The following is a 13,860-nucleotide window of genomic DNA, read 5'->3' as shown; positions in this document are numbered from 1 at the left end:
CATATAACGTAATACGTTAAAACGTTATACCATATACCGTAATACGTGATAACGTTATACCATATGACGTTATACCATACAACGTAATGCGTTATAACGTAATACCATATAACGTAATACGTTATAACGTTATACCATATAGCGTAATACGTGATAACGTTATACCATATGACGTTATACCATACAACGTAATGCGTTATAACATAATACCATATAACGTAATACGTTATAACGTTATACCATATAGCGTAATACGTTATGACGTTATACCATATAACGTAATACGTTATGACGTTATACCATATAACGTAATGCGTTATGACGTTATACCATATAACGCAATACGTTATAACGTTATACCATATAACGTAATACGTTGTGAGGTAATAACATATAACGTAATACGTTATAACGTTATACCACATAACGTAATACGTTATAACGTTATACCATATAGCGTAATACGTTATGACGTTATACCATATAACGTAATACGTTATAACGTTATACCATATACCGTAATACGTGATAACGTTATATCATATGACGTTATACCATACAACGTAATGCGTTATAACGTAATACCATATAACGTAATACGTTATAACGTTACACCATATAACGGAATACGTTATAATGTTATACCATATAACGTAATACGTTATGACGTTATACCATATAACGTAATGCGTTATGACGTTATACCATATAACGCAATACGTTATAACGTTATACCATATAACGCCATACGTTATAACGTTATACCATATAACGTAATACGTTATAACGTTACACCATATACCGTAATACGTGATAACGTTATACCATATGACGTTATACCATACAACCTAATGCGTTATAACGTAATACCATATAACGTAATACGTTATAACGTGATACCATATAACGTAATACGTTGTGAGGTAATAACATATAACGTAATACGTTATAACGTTATACCATATACCGTAATACGTGATAACGTTATACCATATGACGTTATACCAAACAAAGTAATGCGCTATAACGTAATACCATATAACGTAGTACGTTATAACGTTACACCATATAACGGAATACGTTATAATGTTATACCATATAACGTAATACGTTATGACGTTATACCATATAACGTAATGCGTTATGACGTTATACCATATAACGCAATACGTTTTAACGTTATACCATATAACGCAATACGTTATAACGTTATACCATATAACGTAATACGTTATAACGTTATACCATATACCGTAATACGTGATAACGTTATACCATATGACGTTATACCATATAACCTAATGCGTTATAACGTAATACCATATAACGTAATACGTTATAACGTTATACCATATAACGTAGTACGTTATAACGTTATACCATATAACGTAATATGCTATGACGTTATACCATATAACGCAATACGTTATAACGTTATACCATATAACGCAATACGTTATGACGTTATACCATACAATGTAATGCGTTATAACGTAATACCATATAACGTAATACGTTATAACGTTATACCATATAGCGTAATACGTTATGACGTTATACCATATAGCGTAATACGTTATGACGTTATACCATATAACGTAATACGTTATAGCGTTATTCCATATAACGTAATACGTTATAATGTTATACCATATAACGTAATACGTTATGACGTTATACCATATAACGTAATGCGATATGACGTTATACTATATAACGCAATACGTTAAAACGTTATACCATATAACGCAATAGGTTATAACGTTATACCATATACCGTAATACGTGATAACGTTATACCATATGACGTTATACCATACAACGTAATGCGTTATAACGTAATACCATATAACGTAATACGTTATAACGTTATACCATATAACGTAATATGCTATGACGTTATACCATATAACGCAATACGTTATAACGTTATACCATATAACGCAATACGTTATGACGTTATACCATACAATGTAATGCGTTATAACGTAATACCATATAACGTAATACGTTATAACGTTATACCATATAGCGTAATACGTTATGACGTTATACCATATAGCGTAATACGTTATGACGTTATACCATATAACGTAATACGTTATAGCGTTATTCCATATAACGTAATACGTTATAATGTTATACCATATAACGTAATACGTTATAACGTTATACCATATAGCGTAATACGTTATGACGTTATACCATATAGCGTAATACGTTATGACGTTATACCATATAACGTAATACGTTATAACGTTATACCATATACCGTAATACGTGATAACGTTATACCATATGACGTTATACCATACAACGTAATGCGTTATAACGTAATACCATATAACGTAATACGTTATAACGTTATACCATATAGCGTAATGCGTTATAACGTTATACCATATAACGTAATACGTTATAACGTTATACCATATAACGTCATACGTTATAACGTTATTCCATATAACGTAATACGTTATAATGTTATACCATATAACGTAATACATTATCACGTTGTACCATATAGCGTAATACGTTCTGACGTTATGCCATATAGCGTAATACGTTATGACGTTATACCATATAACGCAATACGTTATAACGTTATACCATATAACGTAATACGTTGTGAGGTAATAACATATAACGTAATACGTTATAACGTTATACCATATACCGTAATACGTGATAACGTTACACCATATGACGTTATACCATACAAAGTAATGCGCTATAACGTAATACCATATAACGTAATACGTTATAACGTTACACCATATAACGGAATACGTTATAATGTTATACCATATAACGTAATACGTTATGACGTTATACCATATAACGTAATGCGTTATGACGTTATACCATATAACGCAATACGTTTTAACTTTATACCATATAACGCAATACGTTATAACGTTATACCATATAACGTAATACGTTATAACGTTATACCATATACCGTAATACGTGATAACGTTATACCATATGACGTTATACCATATAACCTAATGCGTTATAACGTAATACCATATAACGTAATACGTTATAACGTTATACCATATAACGTAATACGTTATAACGTTATACCATATACCGTAATACGTGATAACGTTATACCATATGACGTTATACCATACAATGTAATGCGTTATAACGTAATACCATATAACGTAATACGTTATAACGTTATACCATATAGCGTAATACGTTATGACGTTATACCATATAGCGTAATACGTTATGACGTTATACCATATAACGTAATACGTTATAGCGTTATACCATATGACGTCATACGTTATAACGTTATTCCATATAACGTAATACGTTATGACGTTATACCATATAACGTCATACGTTATAACGTTATTCCATATAACGTAATACGTTATAATGTTATACCATATAACGTAATACGTTGTGACGTTATGCCATATAGCGTAATACGTTATGACGTTATACCATATAACGCAATACGTTATAACGTTATACCATATAACGCAATACGTTATAACGTTATTCCATATAACGTAATACGTTATAATGTTATACCATATAACGTAATACGTTATGACGTCATACCATATAACGTAATGCGATATGACGTTATACTATATAACGCAATACGTTAAAACGTTATACCATATAACGCAATAGGTTATAACGTTATGCCATATAACGTAATACGTTATAACGTTATACCATATACCGTAATACGTGATAACGTTATACCATATGACGTTATACCATACAACGTAATGCGTTATAACGTAATACCATATAACGTAATACGTTATAACGTTATACCATATAGCGTAATGCGTTGTAACGTTATACCATATAACGTAATACGTTATAACGTTATACCATATAACGTCATACGTTATAACGTTATTCCATATAACGTAATACGTTATAATGTTATACCATATAACGTAATACATTATGACGTTGTACCATATAGCGTAATACGTTGTGACGTTATGCCATATAGCGTAATACGTTATGACGTTATACCATATAACGCAATACGTTATAACGTTATACCATATAACGTAATACGTTGTGAGGTAATAACATATAACGTAATACGTTATAACGTTATACCATATACCGTAATACGTGATAACGTTACACCATATGACGTTATACCATACAAAGTAATGCGCTATAACGTAATACCATATAACGTAATACGTTATAACGTTACACCATATAACGGAATACGTTATAATGTTATACCATATAACGTAATACGTTATGACGTTATACCATATAACGTAATGCGTTATGACGTTATACCATATAACGCAATACGTTTTAACGTTATACCATATAACGCAATACGTTATAACGTTATACCATATAACGTAATACGTTGTAACGTTATACCATATACCGTAATACGTGATAACGTTATACCATATGACGTTATACCATATAACCTAATGCGTTATAACGTAATACCATATAACGTAATACGTTATAACGTTATACCATATAACGTAATACGTTATAACGTTATACCATATACCGTAATACGTGATAACGTTATACCATATGACGTTATACCATACAACGTAATGCGTTATAACGTAATACCATATAACGTAATACGTTATAACGTTATACCATATAGCGTAATGCGTTATAACGTTATACCATATAACGTAATACGTTATAACTTTATACCATATAACGTAATACGTTATGACGTTATACCATATAACGTAATGCGTTATGACGTTATACCATATAACGCAATACGTTATAACGTTATACCATATAACGCAATACGTTATAACGTTATACCATATAACGTAATACGTTGTGAAGTAATACCATATAACGTAATACGTTATAACGTTATACCATATAGCGTAATGCGTTAAAACGTTATACCATATAACGCAATAGGTTATAACGTTATACCATATAACGTAATACGTTAAAACGTTATACCATATACCGTAATACGTGATAACGTTATACCATATGACGTTATACCATACAACGTAATGCGTTATAACGTAATACCATATAACGTAATACGTTATAACGTTATACCATATAGCGTAATACGTGATAACGTTATACCATATGACGTTATACCATACAACGTAATGCGTTATAACATAATACCATATAACGTAATACGTTATAACGTTATACCATATAGCGTAATACGTTATGACGTTTTACCATATAACGTAATACGTTATGACGTTATACCATATAACGTAATGCGTTATGACGTTATACCATATAACGCAATACGTTATAACGTTATACCATATAACGTAATACGTTGTGAGGTAATAACATATAACGTAATACGTTATAACGTTATACCACATAACGTAATACGTTATAACGTTATACCATACAGCGTAATACGTTATGACGTTATACCATATAACGTAATACGTTATAACGTTATACCATATACCGTAATACGTGATAACGTTATATCATATGACGTTATACCATACAACGTAATGCATTATAACGTAATACCATATAACGTAATACGTTATAACGTTACACCATATAACGGAATACGTTATAATGTTATACCATATAACGTAATACGTTATGACGTTATACCATATAACGTAATGCGTTATGACGTTATACCATATAACGCAATACGTTATAACGTTATACCATATAACGCAATACGTTATAACGTTATACCATATAACGTAATACGTTGTGAGGTAATAACATATAACGTAATACGTTATAACGTTATACCACATAACGTAATACGTTATAACGTTATACCATATAGCGTAATACGTTATGACGTTATACCATATAGCGTAATACGTTATGACGTTATACCATATAACGTAATACGTTATAACGTTATACCATATACCGTAATACGTGATAACGTTATACCATATGACGTTATACCATACAACGTAATGCGTTATAACGTAATACCACATAACTTAATACGTTATAACGTTACACCATATAACGGAATACGTTATAATGTTATACCGTATAACGTAATACGTTATGACGTTATACCATATAACGTAATGCGTTATGACGTTATACCATATAACGTAATGCGTTATGACGTTATACCATATATCGCAATACGTTATAACGTTATACCATATAACGCAATACGTTATAACGTTATACCATATAACGTAATACGTTATGACGTTATACCATATAACGTAGTACGTTATAACGTTATACCATATAACGTAATACGTTATGACGTTATACCATATAGCGTAATGCGTTATAACGTTATACCATATAACGTAATACGTTGTGAGGTAATAACATATAACGTAATACGTTATAACGTTATACCATATACCGTAATACGTGATAACGTTATACCATATGACGTTATACCATATGACGTTATACCATACAAAGTAATGCGCTATAACGTAATACCATATAACGTAATACGTTATAACGTTACACCATATAACGGAATACGTTATAATGTTATACCATATAACGTAATACGTTATGACGTTATACCATATAACGTAATGCGTTATGACGTTATACCATATAACGCAATACGTTTTAACGTTATACCATATAACGCAATACGTTATAACGTTATACCATATAACGTAATACGTTATAACGTTATACCATATACCGTAATACGTGATAACGTTATACCATATGACGTTATACCATATAACCTAATGCGTTATAACGTAATACCATATAACGTAATACGTTATAACGTTATACCATATAACGTAGTACGTTATAACGTTATACCATATAACGTAATATGTTATGACGTTATACCATATAACGCAATACGTTATAACGTTATACCATATAACGCAATACGTTATGACGTTATACCATACAATGTAATGCGTTATAACGTAATACCATATAACGTAATACGTTATAACGTTATACCATATAGCGTAATACGTTATGACGTTATACCATATAGCGTAATACGTTATGACGTTATACCATATAACGTAATACGTTATAGCGTTATACCATATAACGTCATACGTTTTAACGTTATTCCATATAACGTAATACGTTATGACGTTATACCATATAACGTCATACGTTATAACGTTATTCCATATAACGTAATACGTTATAATGTTATACCATATAACGTAATACGTTGTGACGTTATGCCATATAGCGTAATACGTTATGACGTTATACCATATAACGCAATACGTTATAACGTTATACCATATAACGCAATACGTTATAACGTTATTCCATATAACGTAATACGTTATAATGTTATACCATATAACGTAATACGTTATGACGTTATACCATATAACGTAATGCGATATGACGTTGTACTATATAACGCAATACGTTAAAACGTTATACCATATAACGCAATAGGTTATAACGTTATGCCATATAACGTAATACGTTATAACGTTATACCATATACCGTAATACGTGATAACGTTATACCATATGACGTTATACCATACAACGTAATGCGTTATAACGTAATACCATATAACGTAATACGTTATAACGTTATACCATATAGCGTAATGCGTTATAACGTTATACCATATAACGTAATACGTTATAACGTTATACCATATAACGTCATACGTTATAACGTTATTCCATATAACGTAATACGTTATAATGTTATACCATATAACGTAATACTTTATGACGTTGTACCATATAGCGTAATACGTTGTGACGTTATGCCATATAGCGTAATACGTTATGACGTTATACCATATAACGCAATACGTTATAACGTTATACCATATAACGTAATACGTTGTGAGGTAATAACATATAACGTAATACGTTATAACGTTATACCATAAACCGTAATACGTGATAACGTTATACCATACAAAGTAATGCGCTATAACGTAATACCATATAACGTAATACGTTATAACGTTACACCATATAACGGAATACGTTATAATGTTATACCATATAACGTAATGCGTTATGACGTTATACCATATAACGCAATACGTTTTAACGTTATACCATATAACGCAATACGTTATAACGTTATACCACATAACGTAATACGTTATAACGTTATACCATATACCGTAATACGTGATAACGTTATACCATATGACGTTATACCATATAACCTAATGCGTTATAACGTAATACCATATAACGTAATACGTTATAACGTTATACCATATAACGTAATACGTTATAACGTTATACCATATACCGTAATACGTGATAACGTTATACCATATGACGTTATACCATACAACGTAATGCGTTATAACGTAATACCATATAACGTAATACGTTATAACGTTATACCATATAGCGTAATGCGTTATAACGTTATACCATATAACGTAATACGTTATAACTTTATACCATATAACGTAATACGTTATGACGTTACACCATATAACGTAATGCGTTATGACGTTATACCATATAACGCAATACGTTATAACGTTATACCATATAACGCAATACGTTATAACGTTATACCATATAACGTAATACGTTGTGACGTAATACCATATAACGTAATACGTTATAACGTTATACCATATAGCGTAATGCGTTAAAACGTTATACCATATAACGCAATAGGTTATAACGTTATACCATATAACGTAATACGTTAAAACGTTATACCATATACCGTAATACGTGATAACGTTATACCATATGACGTTATACCATACAACGTAATGCGTTATAACGTAATACCATATAACGTAATACGTTATAACGTTATACCATATAGCGTAATACGTGATAACGTTATACCATATGACGTTATACCATACAACGTAATGCGTTATAACATAATACCATATAACGTAATACGTTATAACGTTATACCATATAGCGTAATACGTTATGACGTTATACCATATAACGTAATACGTTATGACGTTATACCATACAACGTAATGCGTTATGACGTTATACCATATAACGCAATACGTTATAACGTTATACCATATAACGTAATACGTTGTGAGGTAATATCATATAACGTAATACGTTATAACGTTATACCACATAACGTAATACGTTATAACGTTATACCATATAGCGTAATACGTTATGACGTTATACCATATAACGTAATACGTTATAACGTTATACCATATACCGTAATACGTGATAACGTTATACCATATGACGTTATACCATACAAAGTAATGCGCTATAACGTAATACCATATAACGTAGTACGTTATAACGTTACACCATATAACGGAATACGTTATAATGTTATACCATATAACGTAATACGTTATGACGTTATACCATATAACGTAATGCGTTATGACGTTATACCATATAACGCAATACGTTTTAACGTTATACCATATAACGCAATACGTTATAACGTTATACCATATAACGTAATACGTTATAACGTTATACCATATACCGTAATACGTGATAACGTTATACCATATGACGTTATACCATATAACCTAATGCGTTATAACGTAATACCATATAACGTAATACGTTATAACGTTATACCATATAACGTAGTACGTTATAACGTTATACCATATAACGTAATATGCTATGACGTTATACCATATAACGCAATACGTTATAACGTTATACCATATAACGCAATACGTTATGACGTTATACCATACAATGTAATGCGTTATAACGTAATACCATATAACGTAATACGTTATAACGTTATACCATATAGCGTAATACGTTATGACGTTATACCATATAGCGTAATACGTTATGACGTTATACCATATAACGTAATACGTTATAGCGTTATTCCATATAACGTAATACGTTATAATGTTATACCATATAACGTAATACGTTATGACGTTATACCATATAACGTAATGCGATATGACGTTATACTATATAACGCAATACGTTAAAACGTTATACCATATAACGCAATAGGTTATAACGTTATGCCATATAACGTAATACGTTATAACGTTATACCATATACCGTAATACGTGATAACGTTATACCATATGACGTTATACCATACAACGTAATGCGTTATAACGTAATACCATATAACGTAATACGTTATAACGTTATACCATATAGCGTAATGCGTTATAACGTTATACCATATAACGTAATACGTTATGACGTTATACCATATAACGTAATGCGTTATGACGTTATACCATATAACGCAATACGTTTTAACTTTATACCATATAACGCAATACGTTATAACGTTATACCATATAACGTAATACGTTATAACGTTATACCATATACCGTAATACGTGATAACGTTATACCATATGACGTTATACCATACAACGTAATGCGTTATAACGTAATACCATATAACGTAATACGTTATAACGTTATACCATATAACGTAATATGCTATGACGTTATACCATATAACGCAATACGTTATAACGTTATACCATATAACGCAGTACGTTATGACGTTATACCATACAATGTAATGCGTTATAACGTAATACCATATAACGTAATACGTTATAACGTTATACCATATAGCGTAATACGTTATGACGTTATACCATATAGCGTAATACGTTATGACGTTATACCATATAACGTAATACGTTATAGCGTTATTCCATATAACGTAATACGTTATAATGTTATACCATATAACGTAATACGTTATAACGTTATACCATATAGCGTAATACGTTATGACGTTATACCATATAGCGTAATACGTTATGACGTTATACCATATAACGTAATACGTTATAACGTTATACCATATACCGTAATACGTGATAACGTTATACCATATGACGTTATACCATACAACGTAATGCGTTATAACGTAATACCATATAACGTAATACGTTATAACGTTATACCATATAGCGTAATGCGTTATAACGTTATACCATATAACGTAATACGTTATAACGTTATACCATATAACGTCATACGTTATAACGTTATTCCATATAACGTAATACGTTATAATGTTATACCATATAACGTAATACATTATGACGTTGTACCATATAGCGTAATACGTTCTGACGTTATGCCATATAGCGTAATACGTTATGACGTTATACCATATAACGCAATACGTTATAACGTTATACCATATAACGTAATACGTTGTGAGGTAATAACATATAACGTAATACGTTATAACGTTATACCATATACCGTAATACGTGATAACGTTACACCATATGACGTTATACCATACAAAGTAATGCGCTATAACGTAATACCATATAACGTAATACGTTATAACGTTACACCATATAACGGAATACGTTATAATGTTATACCATATAACGTAATACGTTATGACGTTATACCATATAACGTAATGCGTTATGACGTTATACCATATAACGCAATACGTTTTAACTTTATACCATATAACGCAATACGTTATAACGTTATACCATATAACGTAATACGTTATAACGTTATACCATATACCGTAATACGTGATAACGTTATACCATATGACGTTATACCATATAACCTAATGCGTTATAACGTAATACCATATAACGTAATACGTTATAACGTTATACCATATAACGTAATACGTTATAACGTTATACCATATACCGTAATACGTGATAACGTTATACCATATGACGTTATACCATACAATGTAATGCGTTATAACGTAATACCATATAACGTAATACGTTATAACGTTATACCATATAGCGTAATACGTTATGACGTTATACCATATAGCGTAATACGTTATGACGTTATACCATATAACGTAATACGTTATAGCGTTATACCATATGACGTCATACGTTATAACGTTATTCCATATAACGTAATACGTTATGACGTTATACCATATAACGTCATACGTTATAACGTTATTCCATATAACGTAATACGTTATAATGTTATACCATATAACGTAATACGTTGTGACGTTATGCCATATAGCGTAATACGTTATGACGTTATACCATATAACGCAATACGTTATAACGTTATACCATATAACGCAATATGTTATAACGTTATTCCATATAACGTAATACGTTATAATGTTATACCATATAACGTAATACGTTATGACGTCATACCATATAACGTAATGCGATATGACGTTATACTATATAACGCAATACGTTAAAACGTTATACCATATAACGCAATAGGTTATAACGTTATGCCATATAACGTAATACGTTATAACGTTATACCATATACCGTAATACGTGATAACGTTATACCATATGACGTTATACCATACAACGTAATGCGTTATAACGTAATACCATATAACGTAATACGTTATAACGTTATACCATATAGCGTAATGCGTTGTAACGTTATACCATATAACGTAATACGTTATAACGTTATACCATATAACGTCATACGTTATAACGTTATTCCATATAACGTAATACGTTATAATGTTATACCATATAACGTAATACATTATGACGTTGTACCATATAGCGTAATACGTTGTGACGTTATGCCATATAGCGTAATACGTTATGACGTTATACCATATAACGCAATACGTTATAACGTTATACCATATAACGTAATACGTTGTGAGGTAATAACATATAACGTAATACGTTATAACGTTATACCATATACCGTAATACGTGATAACGTTACACCATATGACGTTATACCATACAAAGTAATGCGCTATAACGTAATACCATATAACGTAATACGTTATAACGTTACACCATATAACGGAATACGTTATAATGTTATACCATATAACGTAATACGTTATGACGTTATACCATATAACGTAATGCGTTATGACGTTATACCATATAACGCAATACGTTTTAACGTTATACCATATAACGCAATACGTTATAACGTTATACCATATAACGTAATACGTTGTAACGTTATACCATATACCGTAATACGTGATAACGTTATACCATATGACGTTATACCATATAACCTAATGCGTTATAACGTAATACCATATAACGTAATACGTTATAACGTTATACCATATAACGTAATACGTTATAACGTTATACCATATACCGTAATACGTGATAACGTTATACCATATGACGTTATACCATACAACGTAATGCGTTATAACGTAATACCATATAACGTAATACGTTATAACGTTATACCATATAGCGTAATGCGTTATAACGTTATACCATATAACGTAATACGTTATAACTTTATACCATATAACGTAATACGTTATGACGTTATACCATATAACGTAATGCGTTATGACGTTATACCATATAACGCAATACGTTATAACGTTATACCATATAACGCAATACGTTATAACGTTATACCATATAACGTAATACGTTGTGAAGTAATACCATATAACGTAATACGTTATAACGTTATACCATATAGCGTAATGCGTTAAAACGTTATACCATATAACGCAATAGGTTATAACGTTATACCATATAACGTAATACGTTAAAACGTTATACCATATACCGTAATACGTGATAACGTTATACCATATGACGTTATACCATACAACGTAATGCGTTATAACGTAATACCATATAACGTAATACGTTATAACGTTATACCATATAGCGTAATACGTGATAACGTTATACCATATGACGTTATACCATACAACGTAATGCGTTATAACATAATACCATATAACGTAATACGTTATAACGTTATACCATATAGCGTAATACGTTATGACGTTTTACCATATAACGTAATACGTTATGACGTTATACCATATAACGTAATGCGTTATGACGTTATACCATATAACGCAATACGTTATAACGTTATACCATATAACGTAATACGTTGTGAGGTAATAACATATAACGTAATACGTTATAACGTTATACCACATAACGTAATAC

This window comes from Bombus vancouverensis, chromosome 4, assembly GCF_051014615.1.
Source record: "Bombus vancouverensis nearcticus chromosome 4, iyBomVanc1_principal, whole genome shotgun sequence".
Lineage (NCBI taxonomy): Eukaryota > Metazoa > Arthropoda > Insecta > Hymenoptera > Apidae > Bombus > Bombus vancouverensis.
The sequence above is the reverse complement of the archived record's forward strand: the minus strand, read 5'-3'. Positions refer to the sequence as shown.